This window comes from Anoplolepis gracilipes, chromosome 16, assembly GCF_047496725.1.
Source record: "Anoplolepis gracilipes chromosome 16, ASM4749672v1, whole genome shotgun sequence".
Classification (NCBI taxonomy): domain Eukaryota; kingdom Metazoa; phylum Arthropoda; class Insecta; order Hymenoptera; family Formicidae; genus Anoplolepis; species Anoplolepis gracilipes.
This window is the reverse complement of record NC_132985.1, coordinates 8,655,297-8,676,812: the sequence shown is the minus strand read 5'-3', so window position 1 is coordinate 8,676,812 and position 21,516 is coordinate 8,655,297. Positions and strand designations below refer to the sequence as shown.

At 30.7% G+C, this 21,516-nt stretch overlaps 1 protein-coding gene and 1 pseudogene across 1 annotated transcript in view; one reads left to right on the top strand and one right to left on the bottom strand.

The window, feature by feature from the left end:
- The window catches only part of LOC140674594 (transmembrane protein 114), a 352,543-nt gene that overhangs the window by 87,525 nt on the left and 243,502 nt on the right, over positions 1-21,516 (top strand). The gene's annotated exons all lie outside the window — the stretch shown is intronic.
- On the bottom strand, positions 2,898-4,430 carry LOC140674714 (uncharacterized; annotated as a pseudogene).

Below are 21,516 nucleotides of genomic sequence, written 5' to 3'. Positions count from 1 at the left end.
TTACAGAGCGAAAATCTTCTTACAGAATAGATCATAAGTATACAGAAAAGCAGGACTTATAAATTTTATTATATCATTTATTATATCATAACATCATACACATAATTTTAGCATATTATTTTTATATTACTTTCTTATATTACATAGTTTTATATCAAAGAAATTAAAATATCTTTCATAAAAAAAAACTAGAAATGAAATGTAATATTATAATAATACAAAAAACATAAAACTATGTAACAAAACATAAAAAACATTGAAAAAAGTGCACCAAATATTACATAAACGTTTTAAGAAAACAAAGAAAATTTAATGATAAGTGCAAAAGAAAAAAAAATTAATAGAAAAAATGTATTAAAAGAGTATGTAGAAAAATATGTAAAAGAAAATGAAACAGAAATAGCAAAAATGAAATAAGAGAAAAAATTTAAAAATATTAGAGAGGATAAAAGAAAAAAAGACAAAAATACATCAAAAAATTATATTAAGAACGAAATACAAGCATAGTAATTACAGGACGCACATATAAGTTATTTCAATCTTTTTAAAATTTGATATGCTTTTTGACGATTTTTAGCTCTTCGTTGTATCAATCTATGTTTTTATTTGTTGCGGTTGTCTCTCCTTTAAAATTTTATATTTATTGACTGCATTTTGATATTCTTAAAGAGATGGCAATTTTGGTAATTCAAAAATGTTGCCAAAATATTTAGAAATTGAATTTTTTTTCTTCACTCTATCTGATACGTTTTATTTTTTCATACGGAGCTAAATTTAATTCAATTAAATGAAGAAATTAATGAACCTATAAAATAATAAGAAATGTATTTTAAAATATTAAAGAAATAAATAAAATTATTAAATACATATTATAAGTAGATAATGTAAGTAGAACGACCAAACTAGCCAATGATATCTTTATTTATTATTAAGACGACGTTTCGACCATTTGTTGTGGTTCTTTTCAAGTTTAACTACAATGAATAACAAATTAATTATAAATTGAACCAAGAAGGTAAACGCGGTAAATCAATCAAAAAACAAATTAATTTAGTACATACATGCGAGTGAACAAAGATGTATAACAATGTGTTGTACAAGTGGAAGTTAATTAAACATTTCGCTGTTGTAGATATTGATATGACGAACCAACAAGTGACGGAACACGTCTTGTCAAAACTAATCTCGAAACTAAACTCCATCTGAAATTAACTGAAGAATGTATTTGAGTTAATCTTTTAATTCCACAAAGTTTAATTTGCAAAAAATCCTTTTTCAATCACTTATAACTCGAAAATTATTGATGCCGCGACATTTTCACTCAGGAAAAATCTCTAAATTGGCCAAAGAATCTGTCCTTAAAATATGATCCGATAGTTGCGGGATACTGTATATATATATATATATATATATATATATATATATATATATACACATATACATATAGTTTAATAATTAGCTAAAATCATAAGCAGATTCCTTATAAAAATTGCTAACATTTTGACTTGACATCTTATTTGAAAATGTATGGTATCGAATTACGATCTACTTACTTTTAATTGTAATGTTAACATCTTCTTTTTCATCTATATGTTTCGTATCTGAAAGAAAATATATAAAATATTGTTTATTATAAATGTAAAATATAAAATTGTACTATAAATGTATGATATCGAATTATATTCTATTATACTTGTGTTTGAAATATATTTTTCATCTTTTTTTTTATTTTCTCCTTATATGTTTAATATCTGAAATAATATATAAAATTGCATTATGAATGGATATACCTACATTTATAAGATCTCACATAGACAATTATTTAAAATTTAAGAAACGATATTAATATTATTAATGGATAATATTATCATAATATTATTAGAATTTAAACTAACTTTCTAAATATGTTACTGCTTAACTATAAAGCCAGGTTAAAATGTTTTTTTTTTACAATTTTCTAATGAATATTTAATGGATATTTAAATTAATTTAAAATTTCAAATATTATATGCATATCTTAAAACATGCGTAATAGAAACAATTTTAATATTACTTACTCGAATAAACTGAAGACATTTTTGGATATGGTGGTAGACAAGATCGATAGTCGCTACTACAATTGCTTTCATCATCAGTATTATTCTGTTTTCTTTGTGATTTGTCTTCGTTATCTGTATTAATATCCGAAGTCATCTCGGCCTTTTTTAATTTATTACGTGCTTCACTGTAGGAACGTATCAAAATATGATATGCAATACTCTTTATAATATGAGAAAATGTTTGTTACAATAATTTGCAAACTATTGTTTGCATATACATACATACGTTCACTTACAATAAATACTAAACACTCGTTTAATTGTAAATGATAACCAATCATCTTGAGGTGTTTGCCGTTTTTTTTATTGCTTTATTAATTTCCTTATCAGTTTTAAAATTTGGATACTAACAATCACTTTTATCTTTTTATATCCAATTATCAGGTACTACTTGTTTTCCATCTTCAAATTCTACCAAATGAAAGGTATCTTTTAGAAGAGCCATCTCGCAAATGTAATATATTACATTTAAAAAATAAAACATATAAATACAAATATACATAACAAGACATAAATATATATATATATACATATATACAACAGATGTATATACACTATGTAACAATGGTACAAGTATAAACATATTGTTCATGTTAAATTTCACATATTTTAACTTAACAGATATTAAAGGCCAGGCCGATAAGTTTTCACATTTTTCCGACGTATATATTCCTAGTAAGGAGGAATTACATGGTTCAGTATATAGATCTCTCAAACCAGAGAATTTTTGACCAATAATGTAAAGGACATCTGCAGTAATAGTAACAATATTTTCTATGATGACAATCGAACCATCATTTAAACAACAGTTATTTGGATTATGAATAGACACAGCGTGAAATCTGCTCTTGAATAGGTTGAATATTGAGGACCATTTATTCCAGATAAGATTGGGCCTGCATTGTGTATTCCATGTACTCCTATTTTTCGATGTTCTTTTTGAAACGATAAGCCATATTCTAATTCTGTCAAACGATTGTGGATTTGTTGTAAGGGACATTCAGCTTTTCTAAGTAATTGTTTTATTTTTCTTAAATAATTTTCATATCAAAAAGCACTGAATGCATTCAGTGTGCCAAATTTTCTGACATCATCTACTAAATGTATTAGTGCATGTACATTGTGAGATGTATGCTGTGACCCATATAAGATTGCGAATGACTGTACAAAGTGTTTTAGTAAGGCTTTCGCATAAGTGATATGTGAAAGATCTGGAGAATATAATAGCCGAATGGCTATGTGCAATGTTAAAAAATTATTATAAACATCTTTATTTATGTAATTCTTCAAAACGTTGGGACCAGTATATAGAAAAAATTGTAATTCTGTGGTTTTACATAAGCTTAAAAAATTTAATTCTCGTGGTTTACGAACAAATTCAACAGGTATTGATATCCTCATTTCAATTAACAATTCCGAAATTTTTTTTACTAATCGTGTCGGCAATTAATGGTTAGGCAATTAATTCGTGGAACATTTAATGGTCCGGATAACCAAAAATTCAACATTTTTTTTACCACACCAATGCAAACTAAGTGCATGTAATCCAATGGAATGTGAGTTATCATTCAAAAATGTGGTATGTCTAATAAAATACTTCTCCCGGTATGATGCTCTATTTGTTTTTGTTCCACACAAAGCTTTCATTTGTCCGTTTTTGACAATTTAAATCTGGAAAACATATTCTTCCATCAATATATTCACCTTCAGTTGTACATTTAACACAACTAAAATAATCGGTGTGTCCTTTTGTGGCAGTTACAAAAGATTTTGCGGGTGCATCAGCAATTAATGAATGTATAGATACAGATATATGTTTTCCTTTATATTCAAGGCCTTCAGTCACAAGACTTTTTGCTTCAGCCACAAAATCACGCAAAAATTCATTACAATCATACGGTTTCTTGAAACCAAAATAACAGCCAATCATAAAAATGTCACTAAGACTAGGCATCACCGAGCCTAAAATAGGCCACAATTGATTAGTAGAAGAATTTGAAATTGGTAGTCCATCTATGCCAACTTGCACTTCAATTAAATTAATGTCATCTTGACTTTTTTGTAAAAACGTCATAATTCCTGATCTTAGGCCATTATGAAAGTATTCTCTCAGTGCAACTCTCTGTACATTTGTATATCTTGGTGTTTTCATCAATGTTTTAGAATTTTTCGGCAAATCGCTATCAAAGCCATGTTTTTTTTAAAATTGACAATAAACCAGTAACTGCTACGTGTGATACTTGAAATTGTACTGCCAAATTTCTTAAATCGTCCCGAATTGATGAAACAGTAAACGAACTTGTAGGACTAACATTTTTCCTCGTTATTAAAAGTGAGTGCGGTTGGACACAATAAATCTTCCAAATTAGTGTCATTACTGTCATTACTGTCGTTAAGAAGGTCATGTACATTTTCTTTGTCAGAAATATTAAAACTTTGTTGTGATTCATTTCTTAATGTAATATTTATTTGCTCAAGATCGCTACTAACATCGATAATTTTGTGTGCATCATTGCTTGAATTTTCCTGAGCATATTAGCAAAATCTCTCGATAATTTACTATTTATATTTTCGGCAATTGTGATATTACGTGCATTGCATTTTAATTGTTGATAATGTCTTTTTGACATTTCTGATAATAACTTTCGTTTCGGCATGGCTATATCCTATATAAGAATACAATATATACTATAGTCCATATTAATTCAATATTTAATCTTTTTTCTTTTTTAATATACTATATATGTTACTTTCAAAATTAATAATAAAGCAAAATATGTTATAACAAATTGAAAATTCACACTTATAACATTTAATATTAAACAATAAATGGAAGATGAATATTAAATCACAAAATTATTAATAAAAAATGTATTTTAACTGCGCACAAATAGCAAAAATTAGAAGGAATTTAAAGAAAAGACTAACAAATATGACTTTAAAAATTAACACGACTTATTTAGAAAATATTAATATTAAAATTTAAATAATAAAAATCTAGAATAAAAAAGTATCATATATTTTTCAATTTAATAACTAAAATAATATTGTACAAAGAAGAACAGAATATATATATGTGTATATATGACCTAATCATTTGAAGATCACATGAAGGTAACCTTCAATGTGTTATAGCCCCAGAAAAGGCTATATATTTAATTAAAGAATATATATATACATATAATTATATTGATGCAGGAATGCATCGCGACCGAAGCGATAATCGCGCGAGCCGCTGACGCAGCGAGCCACGTGCGCCCGAGACCGAGCGCGAACGAAAAATATTAAATTGCATCCTTCGTGTCAATCCGTAATTAGTAAGCATAGATCGGAATTCAGACATGACTTTGAGTGGAATAGCCCAGAGATTTTATATAACGAGAAATTTATAAAAAAGAGAGAAATATTAGAAATATTTTTTATCAAGAAATTTAACAACAACACAATAAACTTACAAAAAAACAGAAAATCTACATAATATTTATGACAAGATTATAAAGGTCGTCTAAAATGTTTTTTAAAAAATCGACAGTTTAGTTTCGACATTAGTTTTGACAATACGTGTTCCGTTACTTGTTGGTTCGTCAAATCAATATGTTTAATTAACTGCTACCTGTACAACACATTGATATACATCTTTGTTCACTCGAATGTATGTACTAAATTTATTTGGTTTTTTGATTGATTTACTGCGTTTACCGTCTTGGTTCAATTTATAATTAATTTGTTATTCATTGTAATTAAACTTGAAAAGGACCACATCCAAATGGTCGAAACGTTGTCTTAATAGTAAATAAAGATATTATTGGCTAGTTTGGTCGCTCTACTTACATTACCTACTATTAATTGATTACTAGCGATTTGAATTTAATAATTTGAAACATATTATAAGTACAAATAATGAAACTGCATGTTCAAAATTTGTGTCTTTTTTTCTCATTATCATTTGTTTCCTCAAACTGAGAATCTATATAAATCTATATAAATAAAAGACATCAATATGATTAATTTGTAAAAGATAAAATTTTTTATATCTGTTACACCTTTCATCTTTCATTTAAATTTTAATAAACAGATATAAAAGATATAACAGATATACAATCTGCGAAATCTAATGAAAATAAAAAAAATAAACAAAAGTAAAAGAATTAACCACTGTAATGTCTAGAATATTCTGTAATGTTGTTATCAAAATTATTATCGGAATTTAGAATATAATTATTTTTTTTGCGCAATCTCTTTGGAAATGACTTTCAATGTACTGTCTGTCGGAGATATTATTTGTCACATTCTTCATTATCCTTGTCAATTTAATCAGAAGTTCCAATTACCGTTTCTAATAACCGAACAGAAATCGACATTCGATGAATATTATTATGTATTTCTTTAGAGTATCCCATAAAATTAACGAGAGATCAACTTGAGTATCTTCAATATTCAGCATTGCAGTGTATGTAGCAATTTGTTTGCAAAGGGTAGTTCTTCGTAAAGAAGATGGAATGATTGCACCATATTCATGAGAAAACTTTCTCATAAGAGGACAGGCTCTTAAAGATTTCTTTTTAAATTTACGTTTTAAATTTAGTCAAAACGTGCATACGCGTACGTCGTATGTATAGTTAAAGAGTACGAAAAAAGGCAATTTTTTGCCTGCGTTGGGATGATGAACTTTGAGTATTAATACTTAAAGATGGGGTGTTTATATTCAAAATTGAGTGTATACACTACAAAATTAAGTGTGTAAAACTGTTACGTCCAGGAAAGGATGAGTCAATAGGAAGGACGTAACAATACTCAAGCCGAAGTCAAACGTCTTACGGACGAGTGACTCGATCGAACGAACTTTAATGTTCGAGAAATAGGTAAATGACGGAATGTCGCTATTACACTGTTTCGAACGTTCGCTCATTGGTCCCTTTTTGGTAAGAGAATTAACTCTATTATCCGGGACGGGACCACGTGTGATCTTTTACTGATTATAAGGGAGAAGAGAGGGGGTTAAATAACTTGTTAACATATATAAATATATAAGTTTATTCTTAAGTTTAATACTAATACATGTTCGCTTTTTGAATTGATTAACAGCCGTAAGTTAGTTAATGTTTTTATGTGTGTGAGTGTGGTGTGTGTGTGTATCGCGGGTGTTACATAAATGCAGAAGACGTCAACCAGAAAAGAAAGAGGACGAGTATGATTTTAAAAATTTTATTCTGGTTAGGAGTTTATTACAATAATTTATAAGAAATAAATGAAAATTTAGGGAAAAGTATAATGAGTGTTACGACGCGATTTCGAAATCTTCGAAAACGCTATCTATTAGATTAAGGAGAGAGGACATGGAGAAAAACTCGGATCTTAATAAGGGGATCGTGGTAGTATCGGGATCTACTGGAGAGTACGTGAAAGGGGAGTTGGAAAGTTTCATCGTGTGATTAGACGAACTATCCGACAGGATTATCGATGAGGAATTGTTTAGGGAAAAGGTAGAAGGAGAGGATGGCCTTGAGTCATCGGATATGAGGATAACTCAAGACCAAAGGGTGAAAGAGATACAGGGGAATATGAAGGGGAAGGAAAATCTATCTCGGGTAGTGGTGTATCGGTGTCTTCAAAGGAGTGGAGCAGCGCGGGTACTGGGGAGGGGGGGGGAGGAAGGAACTAATACTATCAAGAGAGAGCGAAAGCGCTTCGTCCGATCGACGGTCCCGGATGATTCGAGAGAAATGGCGAGTCGGAGTGATTTTAGACACTTATAAGGAAAAAACAAAATTTGAATAGATACATTTATATTGTATATACAGGGTGTCCATGACCACTCATACCACCTTTTTATTTTGGAAACAGAGCATTTTAGGGTAAAATGTTTAGACAAAAGTTGTATGGTTTTGAGAAGGCCATAAGATGGTACCATTGGTTTGACCTTAAATAGTTGTTTGAAAGTCATGTAAAGGTTACCTTGAATTTTTTAAATGGGATATCCTATATATTATTACACATTCTTGTAGCTTATCTCGAGAGCTTTCCAAAACATTATAATAAACTATTTTTTCATTAAATACTTTTCGAGTTATAAGGCTTCAAAGTTGCCATATTTTGATATAAAATACAAGATATCTCGTAAAATATTCATTTTTCGATTACCTTACCTTAATAATTTTATGTACAGAATAATAAGACGAATCAATTGGTGTAAAGAAAACACATAGTTATCTTTAAGAAAAAAATCTGAATTTGCAACTAGCAGTTACACATTTTTACTTTAACATAATTATGTGTTTTCTTTACACCAATTGATTCGTCTTATTATTCTCTGCATAAAAGTATTAAAGTAAGATAATCGAAAAATGAATATTTTATGAGATATCTTGTATTTTATATCAAAATATTGCAACTTTGAAGCCTTATAACTCAAAAAGTATTTAATGAAAAAACATTTTATTAGAAATGCTTTTAAAAGCTCTCGAGGTAACTTACAAGAATATGCAATAATATATAGTGTCTCATTTAAAAAATTCAAGGTGACCTTTACATGACCTTCAAACAACTATTCAAGGTCAAACTAATGGTACCATCTTATGGCCTCCTCAAAACCGTATAACTTTTGTCTGAAACATGTTTCTCTAAAATGCTCTGTTTCCAAAATAAAAGGGTGGTACGGATGGTCATGCACACCCTCTATATACAGGGTGTCCCAGAACAATCTTCCATCCGTAAAATGACGAACTCCTGACATAATTCTAAGACAATTTTTCCTTTACCAAAATTTGATTTAAAGCGTAGTTTTTGAGTTATAAGCAAAAATAGTTAGCAAATCACGCGTCGAGTATAAAAGCCAGGAGCGGCGCGGCGCACCGCGAGCGCGGGCGCAGCTAACTGTCCGACGAGTGATTACCGCCGCATGAGTCAAAATCGCTAACTATTTTATCTTATAACACAAAATTATGCTTTAAATAAAATTTTGGTAAAGAAGAAAATGTCGTAAAATTACGTCAAGAATAAGTATTCCTTAAAATAACGTCGGACGCTACGATCAGCTGATTGCTACACGCGATGAGTGTATGGCTGAGTGTGTGTGTAAAAGAAAGGGACAGAGTAAGTGAGTGAGTGAGTGTGAGTGAGTGAGTGAGTGAGTGAGCGTGAGTGAGTGAGTGAGTGTGAGTGAGTGAGTGAGTGAGTGAGTGAGTGTGAGTGAGTGTGAGTGAGTGAGTGAGTGAGTGAGTGAGTGAGTGTGAGTGAGTGAGTGAGTGTGAGTGAGTGAGTGAGTGTGAGTAAGTAAGAGAGAGAGAGAGAGAGAGAGAGAGAGAGAGAGAGAGAGAGAGAGAGAGAGAGAGAGAGAGAGAGAGAGAGAGAGAAATAACCGTCTCCGCGACGGCGACGCTCCTTCGATTGTCATCGACATTGTCGTCGACGATTTCAGGCCAATATATTGATTTTCCAGCTCAGCTGACAGACACATCGCGTGTAGCAATCAGCTGATCGCAGCGTCCGACGTTATTTTAAGGAACACTTATTTCTGACGTAATTATACGACATTTTCTTCTTTACCAAAATTTTATTTAAAGCATAATTTTGTGTTATAAGATAAAATAGTTTGCGATTTTGAATCATGCAACGGTAATCACTCGTCGGACGGTCAGCTGCACCCGCGCTCGTGGTGCGCCGCGCCGCTCCTGGCTGCCTTCTATACTCGACGCGTGATTTGCTAACTATTTTTGCTTATAACTCAAAAACTACGCTTTAAATCAAATTTTGGTAAAGGAAAAATTGTCTTAGAATTGTGTCAGGAGTACATCATTTTACGGACGGAAGGTTGTTCTGGGACACCCTGTATACAATGTATATACATATATGTGTATACCTATATACCCATATATATATATATATATATATATATATATATATATATATATATATATTTGGTAAATATTTAGAATAACGGAGCCAGCTCCAATCGCGTTGACTTCGACATATGTTGTCGTGTAACGTTCAAAAGGTTTTAGCCGTCGTTCGTTGTTTGTTAGAAAGTTATAAACAAAAAATGTGTTATTTTGAAATGCCATAATTGTGTTTGTTGCTTTATCTTGATATATATTTTCAATATTTTCATAATCACACACACACACACACGGGGGGATGCAAAGGGGGCCTTCGACCCCTCCTCCCCCACCTACCTCGTCCACCTCGCTTCGCATATATGTTGCAAGACAAAGCAAAGTTCACATGGGTTTGCAACTTTCTACGCGAAGCGAGGTGGACGGGGTGGGTGTTAGAGAGGGGCCGAAGGCCCCTTCCGTGCACCCTTCCGTGTGTAAGTGATGGCAGAAGAAATCAAAATAGAAAGCCAAGGACAACACATATTGCCCTGTGCTTCGGATGTGTATACAAATATACATGCGGACACATATACCTATGCATATTTGAAATAGGGGAAATATTGAAACCTCTGCGATATCGTGCAATGATAATTAACAAATGTGTTTACTGTAAAGTTATTATACATTGTAAAATGTTACTTTACTTTCAAGAAGAACGAAAAATTACATCACATTTTTCAAACTTTTTTTGTCAATAACTTTCTAACAAACAACGAGCGACAGCTAAACCTAACCTTTTGAACGTTACTCAGGACAGTGACCTTGACAACATATGTCGAGGTCAACGCGATTGGAGTTGACTCCGTTATTCTAAATATTTGCTATATATTTATATATATATATATAGGGAACAGTAACAACAACAAAAGAGAGAAAAGTGGATTTACTACTTAGGCTGTTTCCAAATTAAAAGGGTGGTACGGGACACTCTATATATATATATATATATATTCGGCAAGATCCTTCTCCGCTTTATTTTATTATTGCTGATTAGTGAACCCGGTACGGCCTCTTAGAAAATTTGGAGATTGCTATTTTGCACCGTTTGTTTGTCTCTTAAGATTATGCAGCTGTGTTTGTTATTCAGTTTGATTTATCTAAAAGATCTCGCTATCAATCCCTTCCGAGCATTTCTTTGGATATCGTGTTCAATGTTTAAAACATTAATTGGTGAGAATGGTTCTATTTATCGCGCGACCTTTTTATGACTGATCGGACGATTATTGTTTCATTTTCGAGGGAGGAAGAAACGTGGAGCCGACAGGACGTAACACAACCACTGACTAAATGTTACTCAAATTTGAATGTAAACACAAAAATTTATTCTCAATACTTGAGTATGACACTCAATAGATGAGTGTAAACATTGAATATTATTCTCAAGATTAAGATAAATAATTATTTTCATAAGAACATTATTCAATTATATTTTTATTTAATGGACGCTTCTATTTAGTGTATATATGATACATTTTAATATTTTTATTTAATGGTCACAACAAACAATTAATTAACAAAAATGTTCATTGGTGTATTATTCATTTGTGACAATTAAAGAATAGCTTAAACTAACATTTTCTTTCATAGTACAGATTAAGTTCATTCATTGAACTGCATTTTCAATTTATTGTTACCCTCAACTTAAGTGTTATTCTTAGCTTGAGTGCTAATATGAGTGTTACTCTTAACTTTAGAGTAACACACAAATTAACTCTCAACCCAGATAGCACAAAATGTCCATTGGACGTCCAATTTTAATTTTTATTTAGTCCAAATGGATATAATATAAACTATATAATATAATATATATATGGATATAATATAATATAAACGTTTTAAGAATATACATTATTGGACGTTCAAAATACATTTATATTTTGACGTCTTAAAAATGTCCATTCTACGTATTTATAAAAAGAATTTTTGAGAATTCGTATAAAACTGTTATTAATTTTTTTTTTATATAATAAAGATACTCTAATTAAAGTGTTCGTCTAAATGGATAAATAACAATAGCGAATAAAAAACCAGACTACATATATATCCAAAATATGTCCAGGAGATATCCCAAAAGGATATGCATTTACAGGATCGCATGAAATCGTAGCTGATCATAGAATTCACGTGAAACTTTTTACTTTTCACGTTTCTGCCCTAGAGGAAAAGTTACATGACCAATACCCAGTAATAAATATACAAATTTACGAATGGTTATACGGGTAGTAAAATTAATTAATACAATTTTAGATATATACAGGGTGTCTCAGAATGACTGTATCACTTCTCGGGTGCAGGTAGAGCGGGTTAAATGGAATAGAAAAGTCCTGTACCATTTTGCGATTTTCGGAATAATTATTGAGAAATTAATTTACAAAAATCGGCAAATCCGGCACGAGTATCAGCCCGCCGCAAAAAAGATGGCCCACCGCTAAGCCGGTCACTAAGCGCGGCGTAAATAGGCGTCATTGCGTCGCGGTTACTAAGGGCATAGACGAGAAGCGTTGATAAGAACAATAGATTAGCAATTATTATTTAACGATCGGCCTAGCGGTGGGCCGTCCTTCTCGCCATTTGTTTGCGGCGGGCTGATACTCGCGCCGGATTTGCCGATCTTTGTAAATTAATTTCTCAATAATAGTTAGTTAAATCTGAGCGCGCCGCGTAGCAGCAAGCAAAGGAACACGTATATAATATATATATATATATATATATATATATACAAATAATTATTAACTAATAACAGCCAATGATCGAACAAATTAAATTGTATGTTCAAGAAATAATTATATTTATTATTCTAAATTCTAACATAGACGTTTCGGCTGTACGCAGCCTTTTTCAACACATTATGAACGTATGTACAAGAGTAGATTTCTTTGAATGTAGTCTCGCTATTTACAAATGTACCATCGGATCTTGCGATCAACAGCATTAACAAGAGATGGAATTACATAAAAACTCACACTACATTGCCACATGATAAATTCATGTTTGCGGTTAACTTTGTTTTGACATCAATGTATTTTACATTCAATAACAAAATTTACAAACAAACTTATGGGTACCCCATAATGGGATCCCCATTATCACCCATGATTGCCGATTTAGTCATGCAGGACTTGGAATCAACAGTTCTAAATTCGTTAAATTTACACACATCGTTGTATTATAGATATGTTGATAGTATTATAATGACCGCTCCATCAAATTCAGCCTCAAAAATAGTGAATGCGTTCAATAACTATCATGATCGATTGAAATTCACAGTAGAATGCGAGGCAGACCGTTGCTTAAGTTTTCTAGATTTATTAATTAAGATAAAAAACAACACTATCTACATTGATTGGTTTCGTAAAAAAACTTTTTCGGGTAGAGTTTTATCTTTCTTTTCGAACCATCCGTTCTGCCATAAAATTGGAATTATTTATAATATGGTAGATAGAGCTTTATTGTTGACACATCCACAATTTCACCAAAAGAATATTGAATCAACAATTAATATATTACTGAGCAACGGTTACCCTCTTGAAATGATTTTCAAAATTGCAAGCAGAAGGATTAATTAATAATCTCATTTCCAAGAAAATTATTAAAAACAACCAAGTAGAACCAATAACATACTCCGAAAAAAACAATGAGAAAGAAAAAAGATTTTTGTTGTTCCATACGTGAAAAATCTTTCAGAAATGTTAGTCTCAAAGATTGAAAGAACAGATCTTTTAATAGGATATTGATGTTTCAATAAATTAGATAAATTTGTAAAAGTACAAAAAAACAAAAATCTTTTTATGACGAATTCGAACGTTATATATTAATAAATTGCAATGGTTGTAACGTGTCATACGTAGGACAGACCAGAAGACAATTACGGACACGCATAAAAGAACACATTAACAACATAAAACTGAATTCAGACAAACATACGGTAATTTTGGAACACATTCTAAATGAAACACATACATTTAATTGGGATGACGTGAAAATTCTGGACTATGAATCTAATTATCATAAGAAACTTATTTCGGAAATGTTTCATATTAAGGAACAGAATAACGGTTTAAATTCGAATAAAGATACAGAATTATTAAACGAAACTTATTATGACATCTTACAAGAATTAAAAAAACATATAAAAACTTGTTTATAAGATGACAATAACTTCGAATAATATTATTATGTCTAAAATATCAGAAAGGTTATTCCTCGACCTTTGGTTCATTTTATTAGTATAGTTGTGATTTTATTGGAAGTGAGATGTCTCATTCTGTTAGAAGAGCGTTTTGGCAATTTTTCAAAGATACAATGAACACACAAGTAAGCTTAAGACGATGGAAAAAAATCCATAGTTTATTGGTCATCTCTACGATTTTAACACAGCAAAGTCAACGCAATTTTTTTAAATTTGTTATAGAATTTACAATTTCACGCATCTAAAAAACGCATAGATTGTTGTTGGTGGACGGTTGTTATTTCTCGCCCTCAACCGATGAAGGGATAATTGCTCACTGATAACTGGCCATGATGCAAAACTCTAACTTATTTGCGTGGGACTGGCGTTGTATTAACATTTGTTTTGGTTCAATTTACAATAACTTTTATTTGTACATGACGAAAAGATACTCAAAAGCGACCTTTTCTACATACTATCCAACATTACTTATAGTTTTTGTCACACGAATATCTACTCTTGTACATACGTTCATAATGTATTGAAAAAGGCTGCGTACAGCCGAAACGTCTATGTTAGAATTTAGAATAATAAATATAATTATTTCTTGAACATACAATTTAATTTGCTCGATCATTGACCGTTATTAGTTAATAATTATTTGTATATATATATATATATATATATATATATATATATATATATATATATTAATCAAGTAAAACAGCTCTATATGAATAATAAAAATAATTAGTGTTATAAGGCTTAAAGAGCTAAACAATTTAATATAATAAAAATATTTAATTTAATCGTCGAAAAACACAAAAATAATAAATAAAGGTAGGCATAATGTAGCAATAAATAATAAATTTTAAATTGTGGCTGGATGATGACGGACGTTTCGACCCTTCATTAGGTCGTCTTCAGCGCTCGAATAATCATAAATCATAAATGATAAAGCCGGAAGAGAATTTAAAACATATTAACAAAGATTGAATAAATACTTAACGAATACATAATAACGCAATCGGAGAGTCACAACCTAACACCGCAGTCGATTCGATGTGTGTAGCGGGCACACGTTGTAAAACCAAATTAAAGAAAGTCAATAAGTCATGGAGAGCAAAGATGCACAACTCCAAGGCACGCATGGTGAACAAGTTAATGCGGCAAAATGAGATTAAAATTCGAACGAGTATCGGTAGCACTTTCATAGGCAATAATAAATTATGACTGATCGTCTTGACGGTATCAAAAGGAATGAACAACATTGACATTGACGGTATCAAAAGGAATGAACAACATTGTCATTCCTTTTGATACCGTCAAGACGATCAGTCATAATTTATTATTGCCTATGAAAGTGCTACCGATACTCGTTCGAATTTTAATCTTATTTTGCCGCATTAACTTGTTCACCATGCGTGCCTTGGAGTTGTGCATCCTTGCTCTCCATGACTTATTGACTTTCTTTAATTTGGTTTTACAACGTGTGCCCGCTACACACATCGAATCGACTGCGGTGTTAGGTTGTGACTTTCCGATTGCGTTATTATGTATTCGTTAAGTATTTATTCAATCTTTGTTAATATGTTTTAAATTCTCTTCCGGCTTTATCATTTATGATTTATGATTATTCGAGCGCTGAAGACGACGTAATGAAGGGTCGAAACGTCCGTCATCATCCAGCCACAATTTAAAATTTGTTATTTATTGCTACATTATGCCTACCTTTATTTATTATTTTTGTGTTTTTCGACGATTAAATTAAATATTTTTATTATATTAAATTGTTTAGCTCTTTAAGCCTTATAACACTAATTAATTTTATTATATATATATATATATATATATATATATATATATATATATATTATATACGTGTTCCTTTGCTTGCTGCTACGCGACGTGCTCAGACTTAACTAACTCGTATTCAAACTTACATAAAATGTATATAATGTCTACAAAGAACAGGTACTACTAAATATTGATGTGACAATTGTAATTAATCTATTTATAAGTTCTAACGATAAAATAGTTGCAATTGAACGTGATTTTGCTTGTATAAAACTTAATGTATTAACGCAAACTGTTAGTCAAACTAGTATGTTTTGTAATTCTGATTCTAAAAAAATTAGCCTTTTTAAAAAGAAGGTAAAAAAGATGCTAAGTCCCGTGTAAAAACCTATATATATTATTTAAAAATATATCTACAAAAATTAATATAAAAAAAAATATGCTAAGTGAAAATAAAAACTTCTTAAAATATTTTAACAAAAAAAAGTTGTTTTACAAAATAGTTATTTTAATTTCTTACATTATAGTTTACAAAATAAAAATATAAAAATAAAAAATTATAATTAAAAATAAATAAAAAATTACAATTATAAAAATTAAAAATTAATACAAATAAAAAAATATAATTAAAAAACTTAGCGCTGCTAATTTAATTAGCATATTGTTTAGCTTAACTTTTACAACTTTTTTTTGTTAAAATATTTTAATAAGTTTTTATTTTCACTTAGCATAATTTTTCTGATATCATTAATTTTTGTAAGATATATTTTTATATAATATAGTTTTTTACGTTATATATTTTTACATAATATTTCGTAAAACAACATTTTTTTGTTAAAATATTTTAAGAAGTTTTTATTTTCACTTAACATAATTTATTTGATATTAATTTTTGTAGATATATTTTTATCTAATATATATATATATATATACAGGGTGGACCATTTTAATCCATCCAGTCGAATATCTCGAAAACCAAGCCCGGGAGAGAAAAATATTTCAGACAAAAGTTGTATGGTTTCGAGGGGGCCATAAGATGGTACCATTGGTTTTACCTTGAAAAGTCATTTGAAGGTCACGTGAAGATCACTTCAAGTTTTTTAAATGGAACACCCTATATATTTTTACATATTCTTGTAGCTCATCTCGAGAGCTTTCCAAAACACTTATGACAAAGTATTTTTCATTAAGTATTTTTTGAGTTATAAGGCTTCAAAGTTGCAGTATTTTGACATAAAATACAAGATATTTCGTAAAATATTCATTTTTTTATTATCTTACTCTAATACTTTTATGCGCAGAATAATGAGACGAATCAATTGGTGTAAAGAAAACACATAATTATGTTAAAGTAAAAATGTGTAACTGTTAGTTGCAAATTCAGATTTTTACTTTTACATAATTATGTGTTATAATTATGCCACTTGATTCGTCTCGTTATTCTGTGCATAAAAGTATTAGAGTAAGATAATCAAAAAATGAATATTTTACGAGATATCTTGTATTTTATGTCAAAATACTGCAACTTTGAAGCCTTATAACTCAAAAAATACTTAATAAAAAATACTTTGTCATAAGTGTCTTGGAAAGCTCTCGAGATGAGCTACAAGAATATGTAAAAATATATAGGGTGTACCATTTAAAAAACTTGAAGTGACCTTCACGTGACCTTCAAATGACTTTTCAAGGCCAAACCAATGGTACCATCTTATGGCTCCCTCGAAACCATACAACTTTTATCTGAAACATTTTTCTCTCCCGGGCTTGGTTTTCGAGATATTCGACTGGATAGATTAAAATGGTCTACCCTGTATTTTATATATATATATAGTTTTTTACCCGGAACTTAGCATCTTTTTCACCTTTTTTTTAATAAAAGTATTTTTTTCAGAGATATCACTATTTTTTGTACTATATCTTAAACGAAAAATATATTATTTACTACATCTTTTGTAAAAAAAAGTAAATAAACATCTTTGGCACCTCTAGGCCATTGCCTTTTTTTAATTTGTTATTTGAACTCCATGTATGGATTTTATTTTTAAGTAGAGTTTGTAGAATTTATCGATATATTATTTTATTTATAGCGAAAGATAGCTAATTTTTTTCACATCCGCAGTATTTATTTGTGATGAACACATAGCAGCTAATTATTTCTGCATCTATTATTTAGATTTTTGTATACCAATTCTGTTCCTAACATTTATTCATTTTCTGCATTTATTTGTCAATTATAATATAATATATAATTAATTTTTTTGCATTATATATAATATAAAAATATTTTTATCTTTATTTTTTTTAAATATAACATGATAATCATAAGTCTACAATAATAACTATAAACCTATAAAACATTATAAGTAATACTACATTTGTTTTCGTAAACATGATATAAATGATATATTTAAATAAATATCTATTAAACTACTAAGTCTAATGTTATTTAATTAATAATAATTATTCTCGTTTTGAAATCATCATAAATCCAATCAAGTAATGGTACTAATCTGATCCTGAAAATTACAAATAAAAGAAAAAAGTTAATATATTAATTAGATTTAAAGTATTAATATATTTTACTACATACAATATTAATACTTTAAATTTAATTAATATATTAACTTTTTGTCTTTTATTTGTAATTTTCAGGATCAGATTAGTACCATTACTTGATTGGATATATGATGATTGCAAGACGAGAATAATTATTATTAATTAAATAACATTAGACTTAGTAGTTTAATAGATATTTATTTAGATATATCATTTATATCATGTTTACGAAAACAAATGTAGTATTACTTATAATGTTTTATAGGGTTATAGTTATTATTGTAGACTTACGATTATCATGTTATATTTAAAAAAAATAAAGATAAAAATATTTTTATATTATATATAATGCAAAAAAATTAATTACATATATTATAATTGACACATAAATGCAGAAAATGAATAAATGTTAGGAACAGAATTGGTATACAAAAATCTAAATAATAGATGCAGAAATAATTAGCTGCTATGTGTTCATCACAAATAAATACTGCGAATGTGAAAAAAAATTAGCTATCTTTCGCTATAAATAAGATAATATATCGATAAGTTTTACAAACTCTACTTAAAAATGAAATCCATACATGGAGTTAACAAATTAAAAAAAGGCAATGGCCTAGAGATGCCAAAGATGTTTATTTACTTTTTTTTACAAAAGATGTAGTAAATAATATATTTTTCGTTTAAGATATAGTACAAAAATTTATATAAAGAAGTAGCTATACAATTTCTGAATAGTAAATATATTCTTGCAAACTTAAGGCTATCGTACACAAATTGATATAAACTACATATACATAGCATAAGACGGCTGGACCAATAAGCATCCAGCATTAATCAATATGACAATTTAATACTCGATGCTCATTGTTCCAGTAGTCTTATTATGCTATGCATATGCAGCTTATGTCAATTTGTTTGCGACAGCCCTAAGTCTGCAAGAATATATTTACTATTTAAAAATTGTATAGCCACTTCTTTATATACAATTCTTTATGCATAAGCAAACTCTTCTTACAATTAAATAAAATTAATAAAGTAAACCCTCTGCATTTGTACATATGCTGTTAAATGATTATGTATATGCATAATTTTTTACATCTTGCATACTCACTAATGATGCGTATACAAGATAATATAGATAGATAGATAATTTATTTTGATTCCCCTTGGGGTTTTCAACTCTTACATGGTGCTTTTCCGGGGATCACCAACCCCTTAAAATCTCCCTCCTTTCTCATTTACATACCTATTTACAAATATACAAAATTATAAATCCAAAATTTTACCCTTGTCCTTCTTTTTGTATCCCCGTTACTGTCACCTCTTGCTACCTATTCTCATCCCCCTCTCCGCGAACCTGGCCATATACGACCTTACAAAATTGTTCCCCACTCCCTCCCTCACGATCCATTCTTCTCTCTCCTTTCTTTCTCTGTCTCTCTTCACGTCTCTCTCTCTCACCCCCCCTTTTCTTCCTGCTTCCCATTCTCTCTCTTCTCCTCCCCCTCTCCCTTCATTTCCCACATCTAAAAAGGAAAGTCTCTCATATTCTCCCCCCCTCTCTTTTTCTCTCTCCTATTCCTTAACCCAAAACTCCCTTACAAATTGCCCAATGTTTTTAGGGACGTGCCACTCCTTACAGTCTAAAATTATTTCTGTCACTAACCCACTGTTCCTCATGCATCCCTTGTCTATTCAAACTCTCGTCTCATACATCTTTTCCCTTCGCTTACATTCCTCCACTCTCTCTCTTTCTCTTTCTCTCCTCTCTCCCTCTCTCCTCTCTCTCTCTTCTTCTCCTGCTCCATTTCTCCATCTCCTCCTCTTCCTTTCTCTTCCCTTCTTTCTTCCTCTCCACCTTCCTTCTTCCTCTTTCTACCTTCCTGCTTCTCCTCCCCCTCTCTCTCCTTTTTCCTCGCTCTATTTGTTTTCTTCTTCGTTCTTCGTCTTTCCCCGATTTTCCGCTCCTTTTCTCTCATCCCCTATAACCCGTCATCTCTTCCTTCTTCTCTATCCTCTGTCTTCCCTCCTCTCTTTTTGTCCTCTTCATCTCCTCTTTATTCTTTCTCGCTCCAATTCCTTAATTATCCTCTTCATCATCCCCAATATCTTTCCTTTCACTTCCTTATCCCCTCATTAAACTCTCATATCTTTCCGCTCCTCCCTCTCTTCTTCTCCTCTTCTTCCCTTCCTCTTCTCTCCATCCTCTCTTCCTTCCCCTCTTCTCTTCATGCCTTCTTCTCTCCTTATTCCTTCTTTCCTCTCGTCCTTACTAATTCTCCGTGCCTCGCGTTCCCTTCCAGTCCTCCTCACCATCTCTCACCTCCTTCCTGCACTCCCTAGTCCCCCTCACCTCACTCTTTGCCCGTTTAACTCCTCTCTCCTTATCCACTTCCCTTTCCTTTCCACCTCTTCCCTTCTCTCCTTTTTCCTGCGCTTCTCCTCTCTTGCTTTCCCTTCGTCCTCTTCACCACTCACTTTGGAACACTCTTCTTCTCCTCTCTCCTCCCCTTTCCTTGCTTTTCTCTCTTCCCCTTGCTACTCCACCATCCTTCTTTCCTCTTCTTCCTCCGTCATACCTCTTCCCTTCTCTCCTTTCTCTGCGTTCCTCCTCATTTGATTTTCCTTTTCTCTGCCTACTCAATACCCGCATATAACCTCCATCTGTCACCGTCTACGTTTCTCTCCATCATATACTCTAACATCTCCTTCCTTTCTATCCTCGTCTGTCTTAATTTCTGCCTCTCTCCTTGACCTTTCCTCTTTGTTTCTACTTTCCTTCTTCTTCCTTTACTCCGCTCTGCTCTTCCTGTCTTTCCGATCCAATCTTCCCTTTGTTTTTTTTACAAGATAATATAATTTTCTTTATTACTTCTTGTATGCGCACTAATAATTGAAGAGCATACACAGTAATACAGAAGAAGATAAGGTTTAACATTATTAATCTAATTTAAATATAATAAAGAAATTTATATAAAGAAGTAGCTATACATTTTCTGGATAGTGTGTCAGATAAGAA